General features: G+C 35.5%; 1 long non-coding RNA gene across 1 annotated transcript in view; it reads right to left on the reverse strand.

The window, feature by feature from the left end:
- Positions 1-13,332, reverse strand: part of LOC144338484 (uncharacterized) — a 272,687-nt gene extending 259,355 nt beyond the window's left edge. The window contains exon 1 of the long non-coding RNA XR_013412699.1: positions 12,958-13,332. This is a non-coding gene — a long non-coding RNA (uncharacterized LOC144338484). The remainder of the gene's footprint in view (positions 1-12,957) is intronic.
- Positions 13,333-14,141: the final 809 nt, after the last annotated feature.

Raw genomic sequence — 14,141 nt, forward strand, 5'->3', positions numbered from 1 at the left:
TTAGCCTATTGGGATCACCGGGAGAGAAAGTTAGGGAATTCTCTTAGTTTCATGAGAAATTTGCATATTTCACAGCCTTTCTTGTCTATGATACACCCTGTTGAAAAGAATCTGGGTTTGTATTTAAGATTACGTTGCTCTGTTGAGCCAGAGCAGGACATAGAAGAGTAGGAAAAATGCTGTTGGATATATTAAAGAAGTATAACTCTGGAATTTGCTCTAAAATTCTTTCAAACAGACAAGTATCACCATAGAATTGATGGAGGATAAAATGACTGTTACATGCAATGAAAAAATGAAAGTAGAAAAAAGAAGACAGAGATGATTAAAGTAGTTGAAGAAAGGATTCATTAAGAGAGGTGAATTTGCTCATAAGAATCAGAAATGCTGAATTTTATGACTCCAGTAGGAAAAAAAAAATACAAGAAGATCTTTTTTTATAAAACATTTTCCAAAATAAATTTAATTTTAAGTTACAGAAATATTATTAGGTATATTTTCCAGATTACTAAAGAATCCCTGGATTCATGCTGTCTTATCACTGCTATTATTACTATCATGTTTACTTTTGCAGCTAGTACTATACTAGTAATAGTCACCGTTATTCAACTAATTTTTGTGCCTGTAGGCTGAATTCTTTTAAAATATCATTTCATTTGTCTATGAAACAACCATGTAAGTTTGCTATTAGTAGATATCAGTATTGCCCCCATTTTACAGATAAACATGAGGCTTAAGTAATTAAATAACTTGTTTATGGTCTCACAGCTTCTAAATGGCACAGCCTGACTTTAGACTTCACTTCCACTTTATGGAATAACAAAGGGGAATAATATTGTCAAAATGCAGTTATAAATATTACTCTTTTTTTTTTTTTTTTTGAGACGGAGTCTGGCTCTGTCGCCCAGGCTGGAGTGCAGTGGCTGGATCTCAGCTCACTGCAAGCTCCGCCTCCCGGGTTTACGCCATTCTCCTGCCTCAGCCTCCCGAGTAGCTGGGACTACAGGCGCCGCCACCTCGCCCGGCTAATTTTTTTGTATTTTTTAGTAGAGACGGGGTTTCACCGTGTTAGCCAGGATGGTCTTGATCTCCTGACCTCGTGATCCGCCCGTCTCGGCCTCCCAAAGTGCTGGGATTACAGGCTTGAGCCACCGCGCCCGTAAATATTACTCTTAAAAGTGTAACAATTGATGTAGAATGTAATCTTGGCCTCATTGACTAGTATCAATAAACTAAATTATTTACTTATTCGATTGTACAGGTGTATTTTTATAATTTGATACTGTTATTGATCACATTCATAACATAAAATACAGAAATCAGGAAAGCATAAAACAGAAATGACAGTGATTTTATTAAAGGTATAGTGTCTACGTTCTTTAAAGTTGGAGAGTGCATTTTTCTATTTTATTGCAAATATAATATTTGGTATATTAAATATAAACAGTGAAAAATTTCATGATGTAAATATAAAAATGCTTCATTTGGTTATGTGTATGCATTTATGATACAATCATGGAATGTCATCATTAAAATGTATACCTATTGAAATTATGTGCATATGTACACACACACATCTACACATACATCTACACACACACAATCATGCCATGTTTCATAAACATATAATTACATTTTGAAACATATTCACCTATATAGATATACATAAATATGCAGACAGACCTCCTACTTACAAATGATTGTTTCAAAAATTTTAAGAACAGTTGTATTTTCATTCCACCAACTATGATTTACTTATTTAACCCTCAATTCCTGAGATAGCATTTTAAGTATAATTTAAGCTAAACCCTAACACTCTGTACTATACTGTTTCTAGAGACAAACTTGGCTTTATTCAACAACAAATCTTAATAGAGGAGTTACTATGTTCCACAAACTATGCAGATGTTAGCGATACAACATACAATTCTCAAAATGTGTATAGTCTAGAATGGGATATAGAAAAGTCAGTCAACAGAACTCAGAGGGATACAGTGGGATGGTAACACTACGGAATGCCATCACAATCAGATGGGTCAGTGGCACTTTTTTGAATGAAGTGATGAGTGCCTGGAGAGTTCTGAGGGATGAAAAGCATTGAGGCAGATGCAGTATGGAATTATGTGGGGTTGAGGGTTGGAGAGAGAGAACAACAGAGTCGAGACATAGAGTGAAGAAATATCTCCTTCTGTGCTACAGGAGAGGGTTTTTATCCTTGGTATTACTGACATTTTGGGAAGAATTAGTCATTGTTGTGGGGGTTGAGTTATGTATTCTAGAATGTTTAGCAGCATATGTAGCCTCTACCCCACTAGATACCCATAGTACCAGTACCTCCCACCCCCAACCTGAACCAAAAATGCCTCTCAACATTACCAAATGTTCACCAGGGAAGCAAAATCATCCCTAGTTGAGAACCACTGCTGTAAGGAAAAAGACAGACAGGATAGCATTGGATACTAGGATAACTTGCTAACTTTACATTGACAAAGAAAGGTCAAATTCCATTTGCACTTTCCCAACACTGCTGTCTAGATGCCCTAAATTGGGGTGGACGAGAGATAGTTATGTATGCTTTTTAATGTATCCTCCAACTACCTGGGATCTGGATGTTTACAATTCAGAGATTTCTTTCTAGGCATGAGTATAGGTAAATACACACACATATATATATACACTGCAAAGACATAAATCAGAACATCTCTGATTTGGCCATAATGTTTACTGATCATCTATCTTTCATTTCTATATATTGCCAGCAAAAATTTTTATAAACTTTCCAGAATATAATACATGCCTTCTGGCAGAAATAAGAGTTGAATCAACCTTGCAAATCCCATGTTAGTGTATAAATTCCAAGAGTCTCCTTAAAGGGGGAACATCTGTTTAGTGAAGTTTCATTATTTTCCTCTTTAAAGAAAGAAAAAGCTATGAAAATGATAAAATATGATTGACCTAAAACACAATATATCCAACTTTAATCATTTTCTAAATCCAAAGATATTTTTAGATGAAAGCAAAGGAGGTCATTTTCAAATCATTTTGTGAAACTTAAGCCTACCCAGAGGAAAGGTAATTTTGTTTGATCCTGAACATCAAGTGAATTTGTTCACCAAACCATTTATTCCAAAAGGTAATTAAAATAATGTAAAATTGATCCAATATATGTTTAACAAAATTAACTAATTATAATCTGCTTAAACCATTTAACCTTTATAGTTCCTTTAAAAGTGTTTGATTTTCTTTGGAAAAATAAACAATGTACTTTAAAAAGGTGGAGCCTCCTTGTCTACCTTTCTTCTTCTTTTTTTGTGCGTTTTTTTTTTTTTTTTTTTGTAGATGATCCTATGCTAAGATGCCAATATAACAAATAGAATAGACAAACAGCTAAGGGAAGAAAGGAAGATTTCTCCTTAAGTCAAGGACACACATGAGAAGGAAAATATTATAAGATAAGGACATAAATATGAGTTCTTTTACAGTAAGTATTGATGTTAATGTCTCAGAACTTATGCCAAATTTCCAAGTGAAATGTGTATCAATTATCTTCCTTCAGGTATTCAAGTTGACTTACGGACAAAATATATACTGCAACTTAGCGTTTGTTTATTTTCAATTGCTTTCGATTTATTCAAGTCACTGTCAAACAGACATATTTTGAAAAGTTCAACAAATCCAAAAAAAGCCTAACTGCCAATCACTAGCTACATTTATTTTGAACTTACCTATTCTAATACTGAGTAGATGTCAAAATTCCAGAGGGTTTGCATGGGCTTTTAGTGTCTGGGAGAGGTAGAAAATAGTGACGTAAGAGAAGAAATGTGCTGTGACAGCTCCATCCTTTAAAAAGAGTGGAAGAACTAGGAACTACCTCAGGGAAAAAATGGTAGAAGTAACCATGAGCCCTGAGGGACTTTCTAATCCATATCTATTATTAATTCATTATAATTTACTATTTTATTTTGGAGATAAAATTGTCATCATGTCATTTCTAAAACCAAATGACATTATAAAAGACACCCAATGGTAAGAGGTATTAACTGAAGTAACTGTCACTGCTCCATAGAGTAAAACAAGTTATACATTGGGAAAGAAGCACTCTGAATGTGATTTTTTGATGGCAAAGAATCAGGTCACCTCTCATACTGAGGTTAATTTGTTGACTCATATTTCCACTTTCCAATGATATTGTATCACATGAACAAATCTCTACCTCTAATCAATTTTTTTTATTGAATTGTGACCTTTAATCCACCTTCTTTTTTTGATTATGAATGACAGTGACCTTTGCGTAATTTAAAGCAGACACTCTGATGCAAAATTATGCAAACTACACATGTAAATTCTGAATCAAACTAAAGATGTGCATAATCTACTGGTGAGAAATTATTTCAGAAGACATTTGTATTAAGGCTGAATGAGGTATCTGAGGGTAAGTGAATTAGTCAGCATACAAATGGTCGGTTGGAAGAGTTGCAAAGACCAAATGCTGTTTATATTTTCTCAGCTTCTATTTAGAAAACTGAAATGTCAATATACATATCAATTTTTATTATTTTACTCAGCATTTTATGGCATTCAGGAAATGATCACAATGTAATAAAGTCAGACAAGATTATTTTTTCAGAGGACTTGGCAAACTGTGCCTGAATATTCAATTCATTGTCATTTCTATTCATTTTCTGCTGCACAAAAGCCTGGTGAAATTCTGCCACAGCATGTGTAACATGTTGACTTCCTGACACTGTTTTATCTCGTTAAAGAAGAACTTTATGTCCAATAGCATCTGGCAGTCAGTAGTGTTTCTAGGATATATTTAGAAACTACTATCTCAAGGAAAAAAGTTAAAGAATAAAGGAAGCATGTTTGTGTTGAGAATCGGATGAATATCCTGTTCCAGACCTACCTCCTGATTCTCCTTTTTACTACCGGCTCTTTCTTTTTTTCTGTGGATTAATACAAATGGTTCTGAGCTGATATTACTGAGGGCAAACCCAGCTTTGGGTACAAACTAAAATGCAGCCTAATCCTATAATCCACTCTCACTCAAGCCATTCTATTTTACACAGTGCCGTTAATGCAAACTGCACATTGTTGCTTCTCAAATTATACTTTGTTTTCCATACATACAAAAAAATAAAAATATAAGTGCATCACACATGCTTAAAACACATAATCCACAATCTGCACTTTATGACATAGATACACATGTATATGGGTTTATATATGATGAAGATTATGTCACAGCAGTAAGCCATTGAGTGCATTTCACTGTCAGAACTGCACCAAACAGTACCTGGCACAAGCATGTACTTTCATGATTAACACCAGGGGGTTGTCAGATTGCTATATCTGAAATAAACAGATTTACCCTGACAGATAATCAGCATTTTGCACTGCCTAATATATGTTTATCTTTCACTATCGACATAATTACACTAAAAGTGCACTTAATATAATCTTTCATAGGAAATTAAATGGGTTTGAATGATATACTTATAATGGATTGGGGACAAAGTATGAAGGAGAGAAATATCAATACTAGATGTTTTGGGAGAACACATACATGAAGCAATGACGAGGGAATCAATGAACACCAGAAAAAGATCAATGGCAGTCTGTGTTTAAGGAATTCATTTACATAGTTTCCAAAGAAATCAGAAAAATCCTACAAAGCTGTGAAATACCCTCTTGATTATTTCATGTCCTGATGCTTCTTTTCTTCTGACATGTGCTATATGCTCTCCTCTCACACACAAAAAGCTAAGAAGGAGAGTCCTCTTAGGGGGAGTTTTATATTTGTCTGATTCATAGTCAACTCTTTCAAAAGTTTGCAGTCTGGCTTTTGAACTTTGGGACTGGAAACTCATAGTGGCCTGCACAGATACCACTTTCAGAAGGAAATTCAGCAAGCTCTGAATTAGCACCTATCACCCGAGAGGCTAAGAGCACAGACAGGCATGCCATTTTAAGAGCCGTAGAAATTAACACGTGCTAATCCATAGGCATCAGGCCTTAAGGATATTAAATTAGGACCTGAGAAGCAGAATTAGGTGAAAATATTAATTTAAATCAACATTATAAATGTGACCCCCAGCATAGGAAGCATCTTTCTTTAAGGATATGCTAATTTACAACTGTGGTCTGCTCACTGCCTGTGAGAAGACCTAAGAATTTTAAGCCTCACTTTGTTAGTAACAGCACTTTGATGTCCCATAAATCTCTTTTCTTTTCTTAGCTACAAAATAAAATGAAGTCATGAAACATTTAAATACCCATGTCTGTGAGTGGGATCCAGGGTGCTATAAATTTGATTTTGAACAGAAAACAAAGTGAGGATAAAGAGGTACTTCAAATGTCTTCAGTGAACTTAGCATTGTTTTGGGCATGTAGCAGACATTATTTTATTTCTTCACTATAAAGCTGAGAAGTGGGTATTTTTTCCATCTAAGGAAGCTGAAGCTCAGAGAGATTCAATAATACTCCGCATATATTGTGTTCCAACCAAGGTCTGTCTGTCTGAAACTAGTACTCTTTCTGTTTCATTATGTTTTCTCTGTAAATTCAGTTTACATGATTTTTAAATGTCTTTGGCTTTTGTTTTCCAATGAAGAATGTAGAATTTTAAACCAAGGTCCTACATCTCTCTCATCAATTAGAAATACATATCCACAGTCACCTGTAGGCTGCTCCATCCCTCTCTGAAACTGATAACACCCCGGAAGCCAGTATACAATGGCTTTTCACTTGCTAATCAAAAGGATTTCACAAATACTCTAACATCTCAATGGCTAAAGGCTGAAAAATGGAATGACTAAGAGCTGAGAAACAAAATGCGTCTAGCATGTGGTTAGAGTACCTCAATGGGTAGAAAATCCATATGTTTAGTTCCTTTACCTACTCCGAATCTTTGGAGGAACCGGAACCTTTCCCCTGGACCTTGGCACCCAGAAAGGGATAGAAAGTTCTGCTTTCTATCCACATTGGTGGACCCCAAACTGCTTTTTCTGTTTTGCTCCTGCCAGCACTGCCTCCTGAGGTCCACGTCTCATTGTTCCAGGAGCATGCTGGCTGGCGATCATTGTACCTTGGAAGCTGCCCTGAAACCCACTTCTCTGACAGGCTGTGTCTCCACATTGGTTGTGTGATGGTGTCTGCCTGGGTGAAACTGGATTTGCAAAATTCCTTTTAGAACCTGATTTATGGTTGTGAACTCTTTCTGTAGATTTCTTATTGGATTGACTATTCCATAGTTTGCCTTAAAAGCCACCTTACATTCTCTTTGCTTTCATCCTTGCTTAGGAGCCTAACTCCTCTTAACATATTCATTCCTGGAAAGTCAAAGCTTTAGGATGAAGAATAATTTCTCTTTAAGATTAATTATTATTTCTATTTCATTTATAGTGTCTGAAGATTTAGTGACAGAGGTTTAAAGAGCTGAAAACTGAAGTTAATAAAAAAAAATGCCAAAGTCTGAATTCTTTAAAATCTCCTAAACCCTCCTCTCCTCATCTTTCTTCCCCATTCCCCCACTATATTCCATATTTCTCTATTTTTCTCTTTGTCTTTTGGTCTCCTTCTTTTCTTAACTTTTCACCTTGGTTCTTTTGCCAGTTGCCTCTCCTTTTAACTTCCAAAAAGAGAAATCATAGTATATATTTTTTATCCATTGGAATAATTTCCTTTCTTGTCACAATTTTTAAAATTAAGCATGTGTAAATTTTAATACGCTGTCAGAGAGCATAGGCTCAGTATTTGGAATATAGCTAAGTCTCAAGAAATGTGTTGGATGGATAGATGTTCCTCTCATTGCTCCTGAAACAATTTTTAAAAATATATAACGTAAGCTAACTCAATTTTTACAAAATTCAGTCAACCATTCAAATATTAATCAAGAGTAGGCTCTAGTCTCAGTGCTGAGGCTAGGACTGTGAAGGACACAGATTAAGTATGATTTTCACTCTCAAGTAGTTTACAAACTACTGGGAGTACAAGAATATGACCCATGAAACAACCTGGGAAATATGAAACAAGAACACAATTAGAGGCTGACTTGCGTGATATAAACTGCAGGCATTGTGAATGCACAGAAAAGAGGTCTCAATGCAAAAAGGGCGCTTGATTAATTTTTCTGGGAGAAGATAGAAGGAACTACATATAACAACAACCATAAAACAACAACAGTAACAAATGGGCCTTCTAATCCTGGTACATCTTATCTAATGAAATGTTGCTTACCAAAATGTACGTCTTATCTAATGAAGTTTTAGTTTTGAGCTTGAATATGTTAACTGTCCAGTCTGAACTGATTGCTAGCACATTTCAGAGTTAAGTTGTTTAAATATTTTTGCACACCTTCCTCAGCAAGAAAAATCCCTTGGTTTTATATTTAATTGCAGGAAGTTGACATCTTTTTAGATAGGGAGTTCAGTATTGCAGCCAAAGAATTTAGTAATGAGGGACATGTTCTTCAAATGGTTGTAGGGCAGTTTTAACTCCATTAAATGTTTCTATCAGCACAGACTCAAAGTCACCATCCTCTGTTCTCTTCTCACCACTCTTCTCTTCACTCTCCTTTCATTTTTTTTTTTTTTTTTTCCTTTCAAGGAGAGAGTATCAACCAAGTAATGGAGAAATCAAATCCGAAAAGAATGTCTCACAGGCTAAGGGACTCACTCAGCAAGAGATGATGACGAGGTTAGCTCAAATTTAAATTAATTCCCAACCTTTCCCATACCAATGGTCGACATCTAACTTGGCTAATCCGAGCAAAACCGATATATTAAAATAACTTTAAAGGTAGGTTCTTGGGCTTTTTGCCTGCCAGCAGATAGAGGTTGTGAATATACAGGGCAGTCCGTCTGCCTGATACTTCAGGGAAGATCTAAAAAGAATGCTGGTATCACAGAAGACCATCAAAATTGTTTTCCATTTGTTACTTGAGAAATGTGTAGCTTGCTTAATTGCTACTGACCCATGTTCTGCAAACTACTGCCACTTGATTATGTGTTGATGCTGTTTGGGTTTTGGTTTATATTAGATATCTGATATCCACAGGTCAAATAAACACTGTCTTTGAATCACATCCCTATGGGTTACATACATAATAGTTCATCTTTTCACAGTGGGAGGAAAGAAAGTGGGAGACAATTCAAAGGCTATCCCAAATAAACAGACAGAAGTAAGGCCACAAATGCTACCCTGTGCAGACCTGTTCTTACTCAGTTCTCCTTAAGGAGATAACAACTACTGACACAAGAAGAGATAAATTATGTTCAGTGTTTCACCGTCAGACCGTTTCAACATGCATTGTTACTTCGTTTTCTTTATCTCCTTTTCTAATGTGCTGGTGTATTTTGGCTGGGGAAATTTTCATTAAGATGCATCCAGTGCGGTGAAAAGTGAGGAAAAGAGCCACTACTACCCAGAATATTTTGAAGAAAGGTATGACAAGACAGAAAAAAAATATTTTTTTTCTGATGTGAACAGTTGTTTGCATCAAAATTTTAATTGTTATCAGATCTTCAATGGAGTTGCTAGGAAAGGTAGTCAGATAAAGCCTCAGGTTAATTTCCATCATTACTGAGCACTTTACACCACTGACAAATTTTAAACATATAAAGAGATGTCAATCTTGCTCTTTAGACAGAAAAACAAGGTGGGGAGTGGTGGCTCTTCAAAGGCTGTCAGTAGACAAGTCAGTCAATTACAGATCTGATTTAGTTCTTAACTCCTTGAGGTAAAAGACAAATGTTCTGCAAGAGTAACCATTCCTGACATGCATTAAATGAAACAACTTTTAAAACCTGTGTGATCATGATAATGCAGATTGAGGTGAAGAGCTTGGAAAAGAGTTGAAAAATCAGGATCAGATATATGAATCCAGATGACAAATGGGTAAATTGAAGCACTTTTGCTATTTGTGGGGAGTGGAATGTCCCTACTATTAGTCATCAGAGATTTAGGAAGGCATTATTGTGTGATTTTTCAAAGCCAGGAACAGACTAAATGAGTTCACATCCCAGTTTTACCCCGACTGTGTGGCCTTGGCTAAGTTACTTAACCTCTCTGTACCTCTCTTTATCTTTGAAATGGGGATGATGGTTTCACTGACCCCTTAGGGGTGGTGTACAAATTTAAGTTATTACCTATAAAGCAAAATCTGTAGGGTTTTCGCTCAATATCATAATTAATCCCTATGCAGCAATAACTTCCATGATTTAGGAAATATATGTGGCATTATAGAATCCTTCCTGAAATTTAAAATATTTACAGATGATACTGGCAGTGAATGTCTGCTGATGACGCACATCATTTCCCTTTAAGCAGGGTTGCAAGTTTCTATGGCCCCAGTGAACACTCCTGAAGTTAGATAGAACTTATTAACACCTTCCATAGCATCCTTTGCAGATGATAATTTATCTTTTTAACTGTATTCAGTAAAAGCAGCAGAAAAGAGCCAGGTGGGAATAACAACCTGGTATTATATATAGCCATAAAGTTTACCAGTTCTATAGATTCTGCTGCAAGGCACACTAAAATGGAGTAAAATGTAACTTATCTTGAACAGTTGCTTGCATGAGTTACTAGAGGAATGGCAAGTTTACAGATAAAGCAAAGGAAACCCAAGGGAGTTGAAGGTTGTGACCATTTTATTTAGGATGCACAGTTGTAAAACCTAACTTAAGGCATACAAGTTAGGTCTTTGGAGAGTTTTCTCGGAGGTTTGCAAACAAATGTGAAAGTCTATAAAATATGTGCTTTTGAAATAACTCTCTGTGAAACGATGGTTTGAGGGTCCATGGGGAGTGCCTTTATACCTGTCAAACCCTAGTAGTTTGGTTGAAAAGAGAATGCCTGGTTGTTTGCGTTTTCCTTGTCCCCAAAAGATCTCCTTGGCCACTTTTTGAATCTATCCTCAGCTTGACTGCTGACAGAGTATTCCATGGCATTCCTTTGTTCTGAAAGGGCATCCTTTAGTTTCACACTAGTCTCAAGTTCACACAACCAGTCAATCCCATACACCTTTCCATCTGTTAAGGTTTTCCTGTGTAGGGTGCTGTTCTCAAACTCGTTTTAAATATGAAATTATCATCCTTTACTGTTAGTAAAGGATCCTTTTCTTTCCCTGTAATGCTGAAGGTGTGAATGGAATTCTCCAGCGACAGTGTCTGTGAAGAAGATATTCATGGACAACTACATGGCTCAAATAGATAAATTCAATTAGTCCTTCCTGGAAAGCCTCAGTTTACTTTACAACTCAGTATTTTAAAGAATTTTAAAGAAATTCTAATTACTGCATAAGAAATAAGTCAAATTCCTCTTCTCTCACTGTGAAGGGCTTTTATTACCCACTGCTATAAAACATATATCTTTTTTTTTTTTCTGTTGCTATCCTAGCTGAGTAGCTTGCATACCAATAGGATCACTAAAATGCCACGAAGCAGAACATATTTATCTGTTAAATTCTACGTACAGTAACCTAACAAATGCCAGAGACAGAAAGATTGCCCTCTGCACAGTAATACTTGTGTAGATGTCTTCTTTATGCTAACAATGACAGGGCTTCATGCCCTGTACTGTACTCAAAAATCAGGGTGCATTTTTTTTTTCAATAGAAGACTCCATATCAAAAAGAAAAAGAACTGCACGTTTTTGGCATTGAGATATTTTATGTGGATAATAAATTTTTTTCCCTCGAACTCCACTAACAAGTATCTACCTAGAAGATGAAATGTAAGATTTATGTCATCAGAACTATTCAGTATACCAGAGGATAATTTTTTCTTCTTTTCAGGACTGTCAACTTTGTTTACTGTTTATGTTCAATTCTATCCTATATAAGAGATTAAATTGCCTTGTCATAGCCACATGTCAAAGCCTTCTTAGAAAAATAAGGTAATAAATGCAAAATTATATTAATAAGGAGTACTTTCAAAGACATATTACATTTATTGAAATCTAAATTATAACTGGAATGTTCTAATTATATTTGTACTAGTCAAAAAGAGATTTTTTAAGTATATAATGTTATGACACCTTAGTATGTTTTAAAATTGATGTGACTAAACAATGATTAAAATATTATAAGTAACTTCAAGGAGACACATATGAAGTAATGTAAGCCCAGGAATTGCTTACATAAATCACCATGTATGTTGTCAAATCTGCTAGCCTCTTACATGCATTTTTAGTCCAAACTTAATCACTTGGCTATTGAAATCATTCTTAAAAATTGATCTCAAACAGTGTTATACAAACATCAGGGTTTTTAAAAGCCTTGCTACATTTAAACTTTTTCATAATACAATTTCAATCTCAAAACAATAAATAATCACATGGATAATGACAGTAACTGAATCCTAACTAATTGTAATACTTCTGCATAGCCTAGTAACAATTTAAAAATGGTGAAGAATAAATCTATTTGACAGGCCTGTTAGCAATAAGGCCTTCAGGTTTTTGCTTTGCAGCAAAATGAAGTAAAATCTATTATTTTATTGCTGTTGTTAGAAACATTTCAACAGTTAGTTATTTTTCACAGAAAATGCTGCAGGAGGACTCTCCAGGTTGGAAAAAAAAAAAAAATCTTAACACGGTTGAATTTTACACTTGGCTATTATTGGCCAGCATACATAATAAGTTAAAACATACTGAGAAATTAATATTTTTCTAAGAGGGAAAACTTGATAGAGGATTATATTTCTACATTACAGAGTGGATACTCTAATCTTTCTGGCATTGTAAAACTGAAGCTGGCTGCAGGGAAAATAAACATTATAATAACCGGCACTTAAACAATTGTACCTATATGGTTAAGTAACAAAAGCGTGAGGCACCTGGAATCACAGTATTTGTGCCTAATGCCAGCAACAATATAAAGCATTCAAGTGACATTTGATAATGAGCAGACAGTGGAGGCATTACACACGTCTTTAGAAGAATCAGACTTCCTACCTTGAAAAGACAGATGGAGGTAAGTTCCTTTATAAAAAAAAAGTTGTAAGTAAAGCCAGGCAGCAGTTGCAGTAAATTGAGTCCTTTCAGTCACTGTATACATACAGCAGTTCTGCAGTAAGGGGAAAAATATAATGGGAGGAGCGGCTGTGAACGAGTGACCTCCTCAAGCTGAGTCCTCTCTGTGAACCAGGCATTGAGAGCCTCGGCTCCTGATTTGCATGGATTATCTCCACTTGAACAGATACAGAGCAGATACATTTAAATTGAGCTGGCACAATGGCAAAAAGATGGAAGAGTGCATGAATGAGGGACAGCGCAAGAGAGGGAGAGAGAAAGAGAAACAGACACGAGATCGGAGAGCGTGGATAAGCTGGTTCTTGCAGAACTGTGTCTCAGAAGAGCTACAGCTCCCTCTTCATGTCACAGTTGTAAGATAAGAAATGTTGTCATTAAGAACTGGTTAATCATAGAGCAAAATATACTCAAATTAGCTGATGTTCGGTCCGATCCGATTTTTACGAACATGTTATGATTCTCCCTATTTTGTCATTAGGATTTTAGACAGCATACCCAAAATCTTTTATTAGTGGCCAGGTAAACACGTTTGGATGAAATTCAGAGTTTTGAATGAGATCAGTGTTTTGGCTTGAATGGCATAGACAGCAGTGAAAGAACACAGACAATTAGTTAAGTGGAATATTTATTTTGAAAGAAAATTAATCCCTGTTAACTTTCAAAGAGCCAGTGACACGTACTGCAATGTAAATAGAAAATGGTACTTAAATATTTCTTAATGATTATCTGAAAAGAACCCAACTGTACTACTGAATGGGAGCTTTTCAAAAATCTCTTTAAGTTGCTATTTTTGTTTTTCATATTGCTTCTTATTGGCATTTCAGGGTAAAAGAAATCCCTCTCTTTGAACAATATAGATGTATCTTTAAATAAACAATGATTATTAACTTATTCATTTAGCATCTTTAGAGTTTTCTGGGTTGTTTTATATTCATATTCTTGTTTTAAAAATGGGAAAGAGGAGAGGGCAAATACGATGATAACTCTTGCCAACAGCCACTCAATATAGGTCCATAGCAGATCTCAGAAGAAAATAATAACCCTCTTTTAGCAAGCTAATGTGAAGCCTGCCTTCTCTTTGTGTAAAGGTGTCTGCAGATACTTAA

Source organism: Macaca mulatta, chromosome 1 (genome assembly GCF_049350105.2).
Source record: "Macaca mulatta isolate MMU2019108-1 chromosome 1, T2T-MMU8v2.0, whole genome shotgun sequence".
Lineage (NCBI taxonomy): Eukaryota > Metazoa > Chordata > Mammalia > Primates > Cercopithecidae > Macaca > Macaca mulatta.